The following is a 19,700-nucleotide window of genomic DNA, read 5'->3' on the forward strand; positions in this document are numbered from 1 at the left end:
AGTAGGGGCTGAGAGCTGAGGAAGCATTGTTTTAAGTCAGCCCTAAAAATGTTGGCATACTGTGGGCCACAAATGGAACACAATCTCTACCAGGGGTTGAGGCTGCAGAGGTGGAAGTGACCCAGCAGGTGGCCAATCAGAGGTTAGGGCAGTTGAAGTGGAATGGTGGGGTAAAGTCCGCGGATAACAGGGATGAATGAGCCCAGAGCAGCGGAGGTGCTCCCGACACACGCAGACAGAGGAGGACACTCAGCTGCTGCTCCCATTCCTGTCTGCTCTTTCCAGGTGAGAATTTTGCGAAGAATGGAACTTTTTACACCACTGTGAGAGTGCCTTTTGCAGAGACCAAAATCACATCACTTGCAAAATTCAAGAGTGTTTGCAGTACTGATTCTAGGTCACATCAGAGGGACAGTAGGCAGAAAAAGCATGACATCAAAGAGGAATACCCTAGCATCATGTAAAATGCATGACATCTGGCAGGTGCACATACTTCACATGGAACAGCTTTCCTGAGCTGGGTCTGAAAAACCTCTCTTCATTCAAATTCCTCCTTGAGACTCATTTCTTCTGCAAGGCCTCCAAGAAATCACATCATTAAACTTTCCATCTACTTATGCAATCTATCCAAATTAAGAATAATTTATTGCACCCAATATGCTGTGCACTATTCTTCATGGAATAATATGATTTATTTTACTCTGGTCTTTCCTCCCCTCTCGCACCCTACCATTTTCATCCTTGGCCACCAAGTCATGCCTAAACTTAGTTGGTAAGCTCGCTGGAGCAGGTATTATGGGGTTGTCGTAGTGAGGGGTGCCCAACACACTTTTGGGCACTGTTAAAATAATTAGTAAGAAAAAGTTAAGAGACCCATTTTAGTAGAGTAAACGTTTAAGAAAAACTAATATTGAAATACTTTTGCTAAATTTTAGGTTAGATCAAGAATTTAATATTCAGAAAGCTACAACCAAAAGGTTTTGTTCATCTCAAGAAGTCAACAAACCTTTGGGATCTATTTCCACAGCCAGTTGAGCAATTCAGCTGGAGCTCATCTAGCCCACATATTTCTAACTAGTCTTCAACTGTGATTATTCTCTAAAAATATTTAGTTCAGACATCTTGCCTTAATCTCTCCTAGAGAGCTTTGGCCAAAGACACAATCACATAATCTGAATATTTCTTCATTATAAACAATTATTAAGGAGGGAGGGACTGGCTGCATAGCTAAAGGGGTTTGGTAATGGGATATGGAACCTTAGGACAGATCAGAAGTGACAGATAGTTGTTAATACACTACAGCTGTTTGGCCGCCTGTGATACTTGAGTTTGGGTATCTCAGTTCAGTTCCCAGCACTAGGGTTCTACATTAGAGAACTAACACCGTAACACACACCCTAGTTGGCAACCCCAGCAGACAGGTGAAGGACTGTATGGGTAGGAGAATTAGCAGTCTCTCCCATACCTAGAGATGGCCCTAGCACAGGGATGGGCAAATCATGGCCTATAAGGGCTTTGGATCTGGCCCGTGGCATTGCCACCCCTGTGGCGCTGCAGGCTCCGCATCGCTGCTGGCAGCGGCTGGCACCACATCCCTGCGGCCCCTGGGGGACAGCGGGGGCAGAGGGCTCCGTGAGCTGCCCTCGCCTCCAGGCACCGCCCCCCACAGCTCCCATTGCCTGGGAACGGGGAACCAATGAGAGCTTTGGGGGAGGTACCCACAGGGGAGGGCAGTACGCAGAGCTCTCTGCTCCCCCCCGCCACCAAGAGCTACAGGGACGTGGTGCCGGCCGCTTCCAGGAGCGGCGCAGGGCAGGCAGGCAGGAAGCCTGCCTTTGCCCCGCTGCACGCCACTACCACCCCAGAGCTGCTCCAGGTAAGTGGCACCAGGCTGGAGCCTGCACCCCAACCCCCGCCACACCCCGTACCGCTTCTGCATCCCAACCCCCTGCTCACCACACCCGCTCCTACACCCCACACTCCCTCCCACACCCCAAACCCCTGCCCCAGCCCTAGATTCATGGCCCTGCCTGCAATTTCCCCACCCAGATGTGGCCCTTGGGCGAAAATGTTTGCCCACCCTGCCCTAGCAGGTGAGGGCTGAGAAATGTTGGTAGGGCAGTGTAGAGAGATTTTCACTGTCCCACATCTGTGCTGTATACATTTTTTGGATAGACAGTGGAGTTCAATCTTAAGGGCTGTCAATCCGACACCCTTTCACAAGAACTACATTGGCACAAAATGGAATTTTTAAAGCTACAATCATACATACCCCTTCCCACTTTTAAAAAAGGTTAGACTTAAATGGACAAAAGTAGAAAAACAAGACATGTCATGCTTTACAGTTTGTTAGATGTTGCAGGGAGTCTTGACATTTACCACTGTTCTTTCTCTAACCCTTTGGAGACACCAGACATATCTGTAGATCCACTTACGTATCTATTTAGCCAATAGTTTGGAAAATGTCAATGTTAGCACAATGGAAATGGAGTGACCCACTGATTTGTACAGCTGCCTAGAGCCATTTTTAGCAGGCTCAAATTGCATGTAAATAGTTGAGACTTCCCACCCTCCCTCAAAGCTTTTAATCCTCCAACAATTCTATTTCTCTCTCTCCCTTTTTTAAATACAAAGTTAGTTATTTGTGAATAAGGGACTATTTTCAGCCTTAACTGTGAATTTCTAGACTTTTGCCTATATAAGCAATATCCTTATGACTAAAAATGCCCACAGTTCATTGTATGTTGGAGCGTGATTTATTTTTAAAGGAGGACTCTCTACCTGAAGTTTGAGGAGCCTGAGACTATGTTTTGCCCTCTAGAATTAAAGCAAATAAACATGTAATTAGTCAGTATGACTTAGTTTTAATTAAGCTTGTGCTATTTTAATCTTCCTTGATTTACAGAAACTATGCTGGCTGAATGGCTGTTTTACACATGAGAACTTACTCCATTCCTGTGAACTTTTTCCTTCTTAGGATACTGATGGAGTGTGCAAATTACTTACTTACCTGAAATGTTAATGACTACATTAAAAGTCCTTTACTAAAAGCACCCTTTTAATCAAAATAACTTAGAAATCTAAATTATGTTCAAGCATACTATACATCTTGAAACGAATCCTATCCTATTCACATTGGCAGCAAGTATGCAGAACAAAAACACAGATGACATTTCTTTTAAGAAACATTGTACACTTTTCAAAGCTGGGCCTGATTTTGCAAGATGCTGGACACCTCCTACAAGGTCCATGGGAGTTTATGCCACTCAGTACCTCACAGGATTGGGCCCTAAGGTTAAAATGATCAAAGAAGCCTAAAGGAGCTAAGTGCCATTTAAATTTCAATGGGGTTAGGGCATCCTTTAGGATCCTTTAAAAATACCAGACCTCATGGTGCCTAGGGTGGGGGTGGGAGTGGTAGAGTATGTTCTCTTGCCAAAACTCTCTGACATCACATCACCAGAGCATTATCTACCTAGAATAATTCAGCTATGTAGTACCACAAACGAGTCTAGAAAGGAGCCATTTCTCTTGGTTAACTGCTAGAATAGGCTCCATAACTCTAGCACCCCCCAATCTCTACAGTCCATACCCAAACAAAACACCTATTCTCAAAATCTCTTCCCCATCCCGACACAGAAGAAGTTCATGAATCTGTTTAGGCGGGCTCTGCACTTGCAGATATGACAGCAGGATTGACTCTCATGACCAAATACCTGTTAAATTGCATTTATGGTGGTTTTTGTTTTTTAAATGAAGCTGCAGCGAACAAACGAAGAGCTGAAAATAGACATTTCTAACCAAGAATGAAATACCAGTGCTGACGGGCAATATCATCATAATGTGGCTTTGATAACAAAATATAACAGACCAAATTCACCCCTAGTGCAACAACCCAAAGATTTCTTGAGCATGATCTCTCTGCTGCATGCTCTCTCTCTGTTAAGTGTGTTGCAACTCATTTCAGCCTCCTGGAACAGAACATGAAGGTAGTGCATTCATAGAGCTGTGTGACTTTTCAAATAGAAACCAAAACCAACCACAACTTATTTGCAGCCCAGCAGTTAACTCAGACCACCTGATCTTCAAGATGACATGGACTAGTCCAGAATACCCTTCCTTTCCCAATACATCCAGCCACCCTGTGACTTTCAGCACAGGGGAAGTCCAGTGGCACTTCATTACCAGGTTCTGGAAAGCAGCCCAGTGTTCTGCTACCATTATTCGTCTTGTTTGTGGTGGTGAGAACCTGTTTGCATCCACACCCAGAATCACTCTGCAACAGTAAGACCCTAAATACTTTCCCAGTTCCCACTGCTGGCACAGCTACTCAGTCTTTAAGGGTATGTCTTCACTGCAGAGTTAGCCCAGGCTCTAGTGCAGATGCTACCCCTAACTCCCTTCCACCCCCAGAGAAAAACCCAGGCTTGAGGATGCTTTAAACTCTGACTAGCATGACTAAGCGTATAGGTTTGAGTTTGGGTTTTAGTACAGGCCAGGCTGGCAACCTGCCTACTTTGCAGTAAGAAATCAAGCTAACCAAGCCTAGGTGCTGTTTGTCCTCCAATCCTATCCCACAATTCCACTTGCACTGCACTTGTTTGTCAAACTGCTCCTTTCTCCTGCACTGAGTTTTAACCCCACATTTATCTGCTCTATTTCTACTGAACTTTCCACAGCATTTGAACATCCAAGAAATCCTCCTGTTCTGTCGGTTGGCCAGAACTTGACACCAGCCTTCTAGTAAAGCTGTGACATGGTATTAGTACAACCCACAAAAGAACTTCCACACACGAGTCCAGGAAGGATGAACAAATTCTCCCACAACACATTGTAAATGAATTCATAGAGTGGCCCAATGTAATGTACCATTAGGAATCATGGGATATCCTGCTACAAATCCAGCCCAGCACACGGGCTATTTCAGCACCATTGTGGACACAGCCACATGGGTCTGGCACAAGTAGGGCTTTGCAGTGACTCTACTCATGCTAGTTTAGCTTGGGATAACTCTGCAGTGAAGACATACCCTAACACACTAGGCCAAAAGAAGTTGCCCCGTAGCATATTAGGTATGTGTCTTGTCAAACAAACTTTCACAGTGTTGTGCTCAGCAAAACGGGAGGAGATTTAACATGGGGTTTATATCTGTATTGTGTATTCACAATTAAAAGGTCTGTTAACATTTCCCGTATAAATAATGTTTGAGGGGGGCCTTATACATGGACTGTATTTATTTACATTGGCTTCATTCACAGGGATTGAGAACCGTGTGTATTTTATGCTGATGTGGGTTTTTCCCCGCCCTTTCCATTTTGCAGACAGAAAAGCTAAAGCAAACAGGTTAAGGGCCACAGATATCAACAGTATCCTTGTACTGGCACTATTAGCCAGTATCAGAGCCAATATTAGCAATCAGCTCACTAGACTGACAACATCAGGAGTGTACAAAATCCAATTAAAATTAACAGGCTGTTGCACACTAGAATATGCTTACATAAGGTCCCTTTGACACATTCCATTGTTAACCCTTTGCCAGAATTACACAGTGAAATGCACTGTTGGAGTTAACTAACAGTGGATATGGCTGGAGAAAATTTTATAGGCATCAGCTATGACAACATGAATAGATTAAAATGAAAGTAAAATAGAGGAAAAACAGTATCACTGCTCATCAGCACATTCCCACTGACACGCCTCTCGCTTCCAGCACAATCATAACACCGCTGGAAATAGAACTGCCACTTAATGCCACAATGACAGGAGAGGTTCACGATTTCAAAAGTAAACGGACACGTTAGGGCTTTATTTACTTTTTAAAATTATTTTTAAGATTTACACCGCCCCATGTTATCATTATCACTTTACAATATGAACACAATAATAATTTTTACAATATTAATGACTCAATGTTAAAAGTGAAAGATTTACTTTTTGAATTTCACTCTGGATAATTAAAGGAAGTCAGTATCACTCACCATCTGACAATCATGCACTAGCACAAGGGTGCAATGTCTGGGTTGCACACCATATCCTACTATACAACTTCCCATTCATTTTGGTTTTGTACTGTGGGTTCAAGCAATACAGAAAACCTTTAATTTTCAAAAATATTGTTTTCATCAGGAAAAAATAGTGAAAAAAATTCTACTGAATGTGGGTCTTTTGAAACTTTTTAAAAATAATATCTAAATGATCAGTTTAAGTCAATCTGTCCCTTTAAATAAAAAAACTAAATTTAGAATTCTGTCCAAAAGACAGATTACATTTCACAAGCTTTCTGTTGTCTCCACATGAAACGTATTTCTGGGAATTCAGTTACATTAAACAAAGCCAAAAAAAAATGTTAAAGCAATTGTTTTCTAACAACAAACCTTCTATGGAAAGTAGGATTCTGTCAGAATCTATTGCAATAACTGAAGACACTGCCAACCTGCTGACAGCCCATAAACCCATGCTTCCAAAAGTAGTAGTTTTCATCTTTCCTTGGAAGGAGTTACAAGAGACAAAAATACAGAGCCAAACAGAGTCATAAAACCATTAGGTTATCTTGGGGGATAAAAGACATCTGTTAAGTTCCAGTAAGTGAGATTCCTTGCAGCATCAGGGCCTGGTCTCAGTTATGATGGAGTAAATATGGAGTAATTCCACTTCATTTGCAATTAGTCTGGATGTACATTGGCATAATTAAGAAGAGAAATTGTCCTACATTATTAAAGCCTTTTGTTTATATTTTTTATTGTGAATGACACTGGGTCAAATAAAACTGATTTATGCTAGAATACTTTTCAGTCACAAACATGACAACACACTGTTCCAATTTTCCTTTAGAGATTAATATAACAAATTATGTCAAAGTGTTATGACAGGTTTCCTTTAATCCTTTTCCAGCTGCTAAGTAATAACAAACACCATTCCTGTATGTACAACGCAGAATGACAGCATTTAAAAGGGAAAACTACAATGGTTGAAAACCTCAAAATGTGCTATTTTCTGTTTCAAAATATCCTCTGTTAGAGAAAAAAATCCAACCCAGCACCCCTGCAAAATAAGGGATACAACTACATCAAAATGTTAAAATACCAAGTCTAAATTTTCCAAGACTGACTAGTGATTTTGAGTGTCCAACTTGAGATGTTTGAAAAGGGCCTGGCTTTCAAAAGAGCAGAAACTTAGCATTTTCTGAAAACCAATCTCCTTTCAGAAAGAAAAGGAGTACTTGTGGCACCTTAGAGACTAACCAATTTATTTGAGCATGAGCTTTCGTGAGCTACAGCTCACTTCATCGGATGCATACAGTGGAAACTGCAGCAGACATTATATACACACAGAGATCATGAAACAATACCTCCTCCCACCCCACTGTCCTGCTGGTAATAGCTTATCTAAAGTGATCATCAAGTTGGGCCATTTCCAGCACAAATCCAGGTTTTCTCACCCTCCGCCCCCCCACACACAAACTCACTCTCCTGCTGGTAATAGCCCATCCAAAGTGACCACTCTCCCTACAATGTGCATGGTAATCCAGGTGTCTCAAGTTTCAGGTGTCTCAAGTTGGACACCCTAAATAAGTAGTCACTTTTGAAAATTTAGACCTATCTTCCAGACTCTGTGACCTTCTGCTTCTTCTGATACTATAGTGCGAATGGATCTCACTAGTGTCTCATAAAATGGTGATGACTCCTCAGCACAGATAAAAGCATGAAGAGAAGCTATAGTCCATTCCAAGAGCTTATTTTCAAACATCTTTTAAAAACTTTATATTATTTATTATCCTATTGACAGCTTCCCTCAGCAGTCAAGGCCTGACCATGCAAGATCATGCCCTCCTTATTGGGAGTTTTAGGAGCTCAGTGCCAGTGAAGTCAGGAGTTGAGGGCACTCAGCACTCCTCAGGAGGAGCTCAGCACCTTGCAAGATTCAGTCCTTAATTCAGACAGCCTTCAGATAATACTCTAACAGCAGCAGAGGCGCATTAGTCATACAAAGCTACCCACACTATCACACAGTTACTGAGGTCATTTCAGTGCTGGGTCACCTTCTGTTGAAACAGCAAAAGCATCATGGTCACAATTGTCTGAGAGGCATGTGCTTTTGGGAACAACCTGAGAACCTGGAGCCACAGGCATTTCACACTGACCAACAAAATAGAGGACAATGATACATGGCAATTTTCTGTAACCATTGACTGCACTGTGACTAACTCGTGGTTTCAGTTCACATATGATTGTCTAAAAGATTTACCAGTTCCCGTTCATAAAGTTTCAGTCTTTGAGCCTGGTTTTGATGTCACTGACACCTGTTTTACTCTGGCATCACTCCAATTACTTCATTTATATGCATGAATGTATCATTTTTAAAGTACTGAAGAAGTTATAGGCTCAAATTAATAGAGGTATTTAGGTGTTCTACCAATCAGCATTACCCCATTCAATGTTGCAACAACCTAGCTGATTTTGGAGCCCGCATCTCATTTTGAAAAGGAAGTTAGGAACTTCGGAACCAAACTGCCACTGACCATCAATGCACTGTTACTGTAGCCATGTTGGTCTCAGGTTATTAGAGAGATAGGGTGGATGAGGTAATATCTTTTACGGGACCAACTTCCATGGGTGAGAGAGAGAAGCTGTCAAGCTTATACAGAGTACTTCTTTGGGTCAGCCAATTGGATTGTGTCTCCTAAGTGCCTAAATTATTTTTGAAGATGATATTTAGGCTCCAAAATTACTTAAAAAACTGGACCAAAGTCAGTTTTTTAATTTTAAAGTTAGTTTTTTAATTTTAAAGTTTTTTAATTTTAAAGTTAGTTTTTTAATTACTTAAAAAACTGGACCAAAGTCATTACACAGGTTAAAATAGGTGAAAATGGGAAAATTTATCTGTGCCTTACCTGAAAGTTTCCTTTCTCCGAGTAATAAGGTTCACAGGTCTATGATATTGGGTCTCTGCTCTATGCAGCCACTGAGGCAGACCAGACCTGTTAATCAGTAGCAGGCGAGGTGTTGCTCCACCTCTGAGAAACCTGCCAATTGAGACACTTCCATGGAGTAGGAAATCTCTAACCACTCTATACAAGTAAGGAAAATTAAACATTAAGACCAAACAGAATAATCGTCTGGCAGAGCAAGGAATTCAAATGAATAACTAACTTTGAGTGCTAATAAATAATCCCATATTTTCCCCAATTAACAGCCCATTCAGAGTGGGTTCATCTGTGGATCTTATTACTCCAAGAAAGGAAATTTTCAGGTAAGGCATAGATACATTTTCCTGTTCTTATTTGTAGTGAGGTGAAATGGTTAGCAAGTAATTAGATACCTTCATGAGCAGTTCAGATAGATCAGGGGCAGCCAACCTGTGGCTCCGGAGCCACATGCGGCTCTTCAGAAGTTAATATGCAGCTCCTTGTATAGGCACCGACTCCGGGGCTGGGGCTACAAGTGCCAACCTTCCAATGTGCCAGGGGGTGCTCACTGCTCAATCCCTGGCTCTGGTACTGGCCCTGCCCCCACTCCATCCCTTCCCGCCCCCTCCCCTGAGCCTGCAGTACCTTTGCTTCTCCCCCCCAGAGCCTCCTGCACACCAGGAAACAGCTGATCAGGAGGTGTGGCGAGGAAGGGGGAGCGGCTGATCTGCGGTACTGCCAGTGGGTGGAAGGCACTGGGAGCGGGGAGCTGATGGAGGGCTGCTGACGTATTACTGTGGCTCTTTGGCAATGTATATTGGTAAATTCTGGCTCCTTCGCAGGCTCAAGTTGGCCACCCCTGAGATAGAGGGACTGTGATACAATGAGATGAGGTTAAGATCCCATGAAGAAACACTACACTTCAGGAGGGTGTTGAAGAAAGGTTGCTTTGAAAAACTGCTTGACATCTGGGTAAGATTAAATCCACCTCTTGCTTGCTGCACTAAGGATGCCAGACAATGTAGCAACTTCACCTTTGGGTGCCTGAACTGCCAAACCTAGTCTCAGTCCACCTTGAAGAAATCTGAGAATCTGTTGTACTGCTGCAGATGAAAGGATGAGACTCTTGTCCTAGCACCAATGGATAAACCTCAATCAAGCCCTGATACACTGAGTTAGTAGAGTTCTTTCTGGAAGCTAAACGAGTAGATATTACACAATCACCAGTGCTTCTTCTTGCCTAATCTTCTGTAGTGTTCTGGTAAGAAGATGAAAGGGAGGAAAGGCATGTCTGAGTACCTTTGGCCACCTTTGCAACAGAACACATTAAACTGGGATATAGAGAGAGGCACCTTTCAAATCTATTGACACCATTAAGTCCTCCTTTATTGATGGTAGAACAAGATGGAGTAAAACCTGTGTTCCTGCTATAGAGAAGGGACAGGCTCTATTGCTCCTATTCGTAGGAGATCTAGGACGGCTGCTTGTAGATCCCATCTTTTCTGAGGATCCTTTGACTCAGGAGATGGGATATACCTGAGTCCTGGGTATCTGAAAAGATCAAAGAGTAATCCCCTCTGCACTTCTGAAGAAGACCACCATCAGTTTCTGCTCCACCCCAGACTGAGCTGATGGCGGGTCTTGTGGATTGCTTTGAAGAGGCTGGGGTTTGAGTGGAAATTTCACCTCCGCTCTCTTGTGGTCCCCTGCATCTGTTCTATTTTTCTCTGATGCAGCTGAGTCACTTCCTGATAGGCTTTCTACACTGGTTAGCATGAAAGGACCGCCCTGGTTTGGAGTAAAGTTCTTCATCTCCCCTATACTGCTTGTTGGGGACTACAGCATTTCTTGATCTTTTTCCAGTGAATCCACTATTAGTTTTTTCATGGGGTTACTGGATAGCTTGCCCCTTGAGAATCTTGAATGAGCTAAAGGCCGTTTAGCCTTTACTCTAATTTCCAGACCCAGTGCCTCCTGCGTCAGCATGCTACCACACTGTAGCCCACAGACCTAGCTGAGTACAGCGAGCATTCAGGGAGGCATCAGATACAAATGCATCAGCTAAGGACTGCTTTTTCAAGAGATGTGCCCAGATTAAAGGCTTTTTTATACTTTAGCAGTACTGTACCAGATTGTCATCCCAGGCCAGCATCGCTCTAGCAGAACAAGTAGATGCAGCTAACGGCAGCTGATGCTGCTTTAAATCTTTTCCTTGTTGCCAATTCAGTTCTCCTATCGGAGAAGTCCTTGTTGCCAATTCAATTCTCCTATCGGTGGAGTCCTTTGGCAATAGGTCTCCCTCTGTGGAAATGGTTGTCTCCTTGAATAGAGAACAGGCTGCATCAACCTTAGCCAGAGAGACCCAATCTGTTGTAGAAGGGAGGGCGGGGTTCGGCCCATTTTATTAGGATCTCTTTACTCTGGATCCCTGTCAGTAGCACCCTGCCACTTGCAGCAGCCACAGTTGGGAAGGGCTGAGCAACTGCTTCTCCATACAAGTAGCTGGGGCTACAAATACAGGCTCCAGCAGCTGGGAGGGAAGTTTCCATGGCCCTTTGATGTGCTTCACCCAAACTCCCAACACAGAGAGAGCGGGGACCACTGCCTGTGATGGGCTCAGAGGATTTTGGTCTGAGGAGCTGTCACTGCTTCATTGGAGTTCTCATGCTTGGGGAGAGAGGCTGTAGGGAAACTCTATCCCCTGCCTGAGCACTTGAGAGGGGCCTGGGTCTCTGCAGAATAGGCACAGATCTCCATGCAGGCACTCACTCAGTCAGTGGGGAGGTGCAGACAACAGTCTCTGACTTTCCCTCTCTAGCCTTCTCCACCTTGCTGCACTCTACATGGATGAGCAGAGAGGGTAGAGTGCCCTGGAGACTATGGGAAGAGAAGGGAATCCCCTCTGCTGATAAAGGTAGATCTTGAGAGCTTGGTGATTTTAAGCTAATTGACTTCTTTATTTACTCTGCAGAAGAGCTGGTTGCCTGCCAGCACCTGTGAAGGTGGAAGAAAACGGGCAAGCTGGGTATCTGAGGTGGAGCCTTCCCTTCCCTGCCACAGACTGACAGCTCTGGTCTAGCTCCAAGGCTGCACAGAGCAGAGACCGAATGTCCTGGATCTGTGGACACCATTATGAATTAAGATAGATTGCTTGCACTGCTACTAGCTCATGCACCAGTCCTCTCATGAAGTCTGGCATCTGATCAGAGACACTAACTAGATTCCTCTCAAAAGCTACATTAGGTCTACAACCATCCAGAAATATCAAATGAGATCCATGAAATCATACAGTGTCTTCTGATTAAAATAAAATAAATGTTTTAAATTGAGAGGGAGAAAACAGGCTTCCCTGGAGAAGTGAAAGCCTTGTGTGCTCCAATGACACTGGGAACGACGCTCACAGGACTTTTAACTCATGGTAGGGCCACCCAAGCTGGACAGGTCAGAGGGCAGAAATAGATTAAATGCAGTTCATGCGTCTCCAGACCAACAGTCTATCCTAGTTAAAAAAAAAGTTAAGTTATAGAAGCACAACAATGTAACCATTCTGGCAAATGGCTGGCTAGCCTGGGATGGTGGCCCTGTTTGGGCTCTGAGTGACATCTGATGGTGCAGGAAGGATTCAGAGTCAGAGAAAATAAAGTGAATATAAGACTAAAAATACAACACAGAGTTCGGAGGGATACTGACAACAGGAAAAAGAAAAAGGAATTCTTACCTAGACTGCCTAACATTTTCAATTTTAAGAGCCTGTTTTCAATTGCTTATAAAATTTTACTAATCTTCAACCATTCCCTTGCCAGATGTGACATTTTTGCACAGTTTCACCAAAAACAATGTAGCTCCTTCTCAGAACGAGGTGAGGGGAAAACACACAGTTTTACAAGTTAAAAAACCTCTTACAACTGTTTCATTAAGACACCCTAGAGCCACCATATTTTGGAGCTGTGGCAGGAGGGTCACGGTGACAGTCACGTGATGACAAATCTGGACAGATTTTCCCAGAGACAGTAAAAGGCCAAGTTATAAGCCTCTAAAATTACTTCGCACAGCTGCTAGAGCTGTGCAGGTGCTAGGCACAGGAACCGAGAAGAGGGAGATTGTCTTTCCTGCGCTCTCAATGCTGGCACCCAGGAGAAGAGGAAGCAGCCTGACTGCAACTCAGAGGCATGTGGAGAAGGTAGAAGGCAGGAAGCAGAGACAGGTTCAAAAGGGCAACAAGGCAGTGGCAGGGAGTGGGGGAATGACAGAAAAATTAGAGGGATAGAAACAGACAAGTTAAAAGGGAGAAACAGTGCAGAGACAGGATACAAGGGGACACATGCTAGGAGCACAGGCAGAGGGGGCAGGTAGGGTGGAAAGGGAAAGAAGGGTCTGTGACCACTAGATCATACTCCCCCCTTCCAGAATTTGGAATAGTCAACTTTTCTGAGTCAACATTAATCTGCTGTCTAGCAAATACCTGTGAAACCCACTGTCAAAGTTTTGCCTCAGCCACCTCTACTGCTGGTCCACACAGAGAATAACAACCTGCTACTGCTATCAGTTACTCCACAGGTCAAGTGGCAGAGGTCTGTGTTGTGGATTTAAAGGCTTCAACCCTGCTGATGACCCATGTAAGGCTTGGTATGATTCCACATGACAGAATTTCTATTTTTTTCAGTTTGTTTTTTTAAAAACCTAGGAAAATATACACAGAAACTATGTTAAAAGAACATTGAGGTTGCAAAGCACCAAAAAGTGAGGATATGTCAGAGTTAAGGTTACCTGTGAAACCTTAATTTGAACCCACGCTATTCCCTTGCACATATGCATTATGATAGTCTTTAATTAATGAGCACATACCATTTTTCCTTCAAGACCCTTACCTCTTTCAGTGCACAAAAAGGACGGTGCTCAGATAATCAGTCAGGTGTGCGTAGTGAAGGAAACAGTTGTCCACAGGACCCTGCCTCACTGCAGAAGTTGGAAGGTGTATAGTGAATGAGGCAAGAGGACTGCAGGAAAAGAGGATAGTCTCATGGTTAAGGAAGGTGAATGCTGCCCTGGAGAACTGGATTCTATCCCTGTCTCTGCCACAGAGTTTCTATGTGATGATGGTGAAGTCCCGTAAACCAAAATTTTTTTTAGGTGGCCACTAACTGAACGTTACTTATTTTGTAAGTGCCCAACTTGAGACGTGGGGTCAGATTTGCAAAAGCGCTGAATACTTACAACTGCAACCAAAATCTATGTGAGCTGTGCACTGAACATAAAATGCTATAGAAATGTTAGAGTAAAATCAGTCCCTAGGCATCTCAAGTTCAGCACCCAAAATTAGTAGTCACTTGACAATTTTGGCTTTAATCTGTTTCTCAGTTACTCTTTGGTAAAACAGGGTAATATCATTTCCTATGTCATAGGAGTGTTGTGAAGATAACTTAATTAATGGTTGTGAAAAATTCTAATGTTACAGTAATGGACACTCATAGAAAAGCCCATGAGGAAATTAGTAATTCTGTACTCAGAGCAAGGTTTGGATGCTGTGTAATAAATAAGGCATAGGATCACACACTGAATGGCAAGTATAAATGCAACTGAACAGCTAACCATTCAGTGAACGTATTATCCATCCTGTGCACTGAATTATGCAGAAGGCTTTGGGGGGGGAAATGGTTATCATAATGCATATGCACCAGGGGACCAAACTAAGGTTGCACATTTGGCATTTCCTAATTTTTTGTTATTGCATGACTTTGCAACAACATTGTTTTTATTTTTTTAAAATGAATGTAATACATATTTAATGTGAACCTGGGAGGAAAAAATACAAGAGTAAGTTTTGAGGACGAAGGGGAAAAAAAGACAATGTTTTTTGAGCTTTCCAGGAAAATAACTAAAAAGTGAAAATCAAATGTAAGGAATGCATGCTTTTGTATCATCATTAATTTTACAGGTTTTGTGGTTGATCTGGGAGCCTACCAGTAAAGCATGTGGAGAGGGAGGCAGGCAAGAAGATTAATCATAAGATGTAAAAAAAAAAAAAAAAACCCCAAAGATGTATCATGCTTTTCCCCCAAAGTAAATATTTGTGATTTTCGCAACACACTCCAAGCAACTGCAGTGCAACCCATGACCTCCAGTTTAGAGCACTTCCACTAATAAATACGGAAGCTATTTAGTAACTTCTTAGAGAAGGTCACAGCTAGGCATGAGAACAATTTTAAAAAAAAAAAAACTCTACTTCGTTTAGTGTTTTGCCAAACTTTGCAAATTTGTAACTTCTGAATACAATTCAATGCTGATCCTCCTGGAAGTACATCTAAGTATAATAAAATAGTACTGGCATCTGCAGTACTTGACATTTAAAAACCACATTTGGTCAAGCATTAAGACAGCGTGATCCAGCCTTTAAATACCTCAGTTTGGGAACTAAAGCAGCAGTTCCAAGCACTACCACTACTTAAGAAGATTATGCAGAAAACAGAGTGAAGCATATTTCAGTCAAGAACTGAGAGTATATCTGATTGCTAAGGAACAACATTAATGGATACCACAGAGAAGGTTACACAATAATTGGTGAGTGAAAGAAAACGCTATAATTTAAAACTTTTTGCTGTAATATATTCCAATACATTTGTATATGCTTTCTCCTGAAATATATTTGTTTAGCCTTAAATTAGCAACAAGAATCATATGTAAAATTTTATATTTAATTGCTTGTCCTATTAAAAGATCATTTTAATTTCACATCTTTTAAAAAATATATTTTGTACAATCCTACATTTGTTAATATACAAACATTTATAAGTATTAGTTAGATGTGTTTAAGAAAATGCTTTAAAATGATAAAGTGTGTACAAAAAGAAAAGGAGGACCTGTGGCAACTCAGAGACTAACAAATTTATTTGAGCATAAGCTTTCGTGAGCTACAGCTCACTTCATTGGATGCATTCAGTGGCATCCGATGAAGTGAGCTGTAGCTCACGAAAGCTTATGCTCAAATAAATTTGTTAGTCTCTAAGGTACCACAAGTCCTCCTTTTCTTTTTGCAGATACAGACTAACAGGGCTGCTACTCCAAAAATTGTGAACAGGAAACATTCACGTAGTATGCAAAGCTATTATAATATCAATAGTCATAGGATTGCAACTATAGTACAAAGAGCAAACAAAAAAAACCAGGCTATCATCTCCCCTTCTATTAACAATGGTACTCATAATGGCACTCTAGAATAGCATACATCTATTCAGGTAAGGACTCAGACCATTGTTTCAGAATAGCAACCGTGTTAGTCTGTATCTGCAAAAAGAACAGGAGTACTTGTAGCACCTTTTCGTTTTGTGGCACCTTAGAGACTAACAAATTTATTAGAGCATAAGCTTTCATGGGCTACTGCCCACTTCATCGGATGCATAGAATGGAACATATAGTAAGAAGAAATCGATATACATACAGATAAGTTGGAAGTTGCCATACAAACTGTAAGAGGCTAATTAGTTAAGATGAGCTATTATCAGCAGGAGAAAAAAACTTTTGTAGTGATAATCAAGATGGCCCATTTAGACAGTTGACAAGAAGGTGGGAGGATACTTAACTTAAGGAAATAGATTCAATATGTGTAATGACCCAGCCACTCCCAGTCTCTAGTCAAACCCAAGTTAATGGTATCTAGTTTGCAAATTAATTCAAGTTCAGCAGTTTCTCTTTGGAGTCTGTTTTTGTGATCATCTAGTCTTACCTCCTACAGATATACAGGTAAGGACTTTTCCATCTTTATATGTAGTTTTAAGATTTATTTCCTAAAGTGTAGGTTTTTGTTTGTGATGTTTTTTCCCTTTTCTTCTTTTAAGCAGTGCTTCCCACCACCCCTGCCCCAGATTTTCATTTAGTTTTCTGTGATCAATAGAATATAAATATTAAAAATTAAGGATGGTTGCCATTGTCTGATGCTTTTAATATTAAGTCAAGGAGTTTTATGAAAATACTTAGATGTATTATTCAACAGACATGAAATTATAAAAAGGAATATTTTTAATTCCTTCTCATCTGTAATTTTTTAAAAAATACCTCTTGCATACTCAAATATTCGCTTTCAAGGACAATAAAAATGTTAATGCATACAAAGTATTTTACATGGCTTAAAGGAACCAAAATTTTGATATGGCTGATATTTCTAAAAGCCAAATATCTCTCTTTAATCTTCTGATGTTGAGGGTCAGGATCATCATGTACACACTACATGCCCGTGTCAACTTTTCCCCTTACTCCTCCTACTTTCCAATTAATGAAATACCTTGTGGCTGACTGCATAAGGGAGTTTTTTAAAGCTTAATTCATATATTGGAAATAAGTCCAATATTTAGGCTAGATGCTACAAAGAGCTCTACATGCAAACAAAGTGCCCCTGACTTCAGTGGGTCTCCCTGCAAGTACAGGAGTTTGCACAGATCCACAAATAAGCATTTATGATTAAAGGGCTAGATTTAATTACTTTAGAGCCTAATATAAAATTCAGAAACAAGAACAAAACTAACTCTCCAGAAAGAAAATGGTAAAAATATATACTGATCTAGAGATCAGTAAAATAAGACAATGCTACACTTTGAGGGGGAAAAGCAAGGATGGATACTGATTGGGAATCTTGGACAGTAAGAACAAATGAACTGCGTGCTGCAGTGAGCGAAAAAAACTTTACCCTTTAGGTGTCCTCCATCCCCAACTACGTGAGCTTTGTGCTAGGTTCCAGTGAATTTGGTATTCTACCTTTAAGGAGAAAATGAACTGTATCTACTGCAATTGATTTCTATACCCTCCTGCTTTTCCCTTCAGAGTATAAGAAACCACTCACAAATGCCAATAAAGTATCTGTTATGACCTAAATTAATGTAATAAGTGTGGTCTGTAAAGTCTCCATTATAAAAACCAACCACACTAAATATGCCTACTGTAAAAGGCATGCTTTCTATTGCCAAGTAAATTTTAAAGAGAGTCATCTTTGTAATTCTACGCATTACCCAGACAAACAATAAGACATCAAGTTTTGTTTTTGTCACATCTATCTATCTTCCCTGGAGGGAGAGTCAAAGAGAGGGAGACATATATACACACTGGGAATGTGGCTGTTTATACAAATGCTGATTACATGTATAATGGTGGGCCAAATTCCATGCTAATTTACACTGTTAAGTAGTCCCATCAATTTCAGCGAAGGTCCCTGATCTTAAATTAGTGCAGAATTTGGCCCTATCTGACTGCAGCAAGCTCTGATCCATCTACAGTGTAAAGTACTTTACAATGGTGCTGCATCCTATCAACTTCTACTTTACAGTAGTAGTCATAGGGAACAGAGTAAGGAAACATGTAGCAGTATCAATAAGGAAAACTAAGGAGATTGACTAGCTCAGTGTCTTATCCTTCTGTATCTCAAGTCCTTTTCCCTCAGAAGGTATAATCTCCATTACCTATGATCAACACCTGCACATGCCAAGGTATTAAAAAGAAAGTATGGACACTTAACACAAACTATTGTATTAACAATTTTACTTGATTACTTAAAGCCTGGAAGTGCTGAACACACAACTCCAGTTGAAATCCATGGGAGCTGCAGGTGCTCAGCACCTCTGAAAATCACGCAAGCAATCTAATTAAATTTAATATATTAATATATTAATAAATTTAACCAATGTAATATATGCCATCATGTGCCAGCAATGCCCCTCTGCCATGTACATTGGTCAAACTGGACAGTCTCTACGTAAAAGAATAAATGGACACAAATCAGATGTCAAGAATTATAACATTCATAAACCAGTCGGAGAACACTTCAATCTCTCTGGTCACGCAATCACAGACATGAAGGTCGCTATCTTAAAACAAAAAAACTTCAAATCCAGACTCCAGCGAGAAACTGCTGAATTGGAATTCATTTGCAAATTGGATACTATTAATTTAGGCTTAAATAGAGACTGGGAGTGGCTAAGTCATTATGCAAGGTAGCCTATTTCCTCTTGTTTTTTCCTACCCCCCCCCAGATGTTCTGGTTTAACTTGGATTTAAACTTGGAGAGTGGTCAGTTTGGATGAGCTATTACCAGCAGGAGAGAGAGTTTGTGTGTGTATGGGGGTGGGGGGGATGTGAGAAAACCTGGATTTGTGCAGGAAATGGCCCAATTTGATTATCATGCACATTGTGTAAAGAGTTGTCACTTTGGATGGGCTATCACCAGCAGGAGAGTGAATTTGTGTTGGGGGGTGGAGGGTGAGAAAACCTGGATTTGTGCTGGAAATGGCCCAACCTGATGATCACTTTAGATAAGCTATTACCAGCAGGACAGTGGGGTGGGAGGAGGTATTGTTTCATATTCTCTGTGTATATATAAAGTCTGCTGCAGTTTCCATGGTATGCATCCGATGAAGTGAGCTGTAGCTCACGAAAGCTCATGCTCAAATAAATTGGTTAGTCTCTAAGGTGCCACAAGTACTCCTTTTCTTTTTGCGAATACAGACTAACACGGCTGTTACTCTGAAACATATTACTGAATGTTTTTCATCAATAGGTCCTCTCTGATCCTTTACTCTCAAAGGCCATGTCCACACTAGGGGAAAAGGTGCAGTTCTAAACATGATAGCTAACATATTAACGCACATTAAAATCCTACTGTAGACAATGCAGTTGTGCTTTTAACTCAAGTCAGTCAGTCAAGGTAAACCATGCTTTTTCTGTAACTATGTTGGATCTATTTTGTCTCATGTATTTTGTTCCTAAAATCTCATGCTTCAACACTTCAGCTGGTTGCTTGTAGGGGTCAGGAAGA

The 19,700-nt window shown here is 41.4% G+C and overlaps 2 protein-coding genes across 15 annotated transcripts in view; one reads left to right on the forward strand and one right to left on the reverse strand.

The window, feature by feature from the left end:
* The window catches only part of MED12L (mediator complex subunit 12L), a 321,530-nt gene that overhangs the window by 176,457 nt on the left and 125,373 nt on the right, over positions 1-19,700 (reverse strand). The gene's annotated exons all lie outside the window — the stretch shown is intronic.
* The window catches only part of P2RY14 (purinergic receptor P2Y14), a 34,503-nt gene continuing 30,087 nt past the window's right edge, over positions 15,285-19,700 (forward strand). For 2 of the 3 annotated variants that reach the window (XR_013636345.1, XM_073359687.2), the window contains exon 1: positions 15,285-15,463. The gene's annotated coding sequence lies outside the window, so the exon portion shown is untranslated. Of the gene's footprint in view, positions 15,464-16,565; positions 16,643-19,700 lie in introns of those variants that run through there. The other variant, XM_078854413.1, reaches the window with a different exon arrangement.

This window comes from Lepidochelys kempii, chromosome 9 (genome assembly GCF_965140285.1).
Source record: "Lepidochelys kempii isolate rLepKem1 chromosome 9, rLepKem1.hap1, whole genome shotgun sequence".
NCBI lineage: Eukaryota > Metazoa > Chordata > Testudines > Cheloniidae > Lepidochelys > Lepidochelys kempii.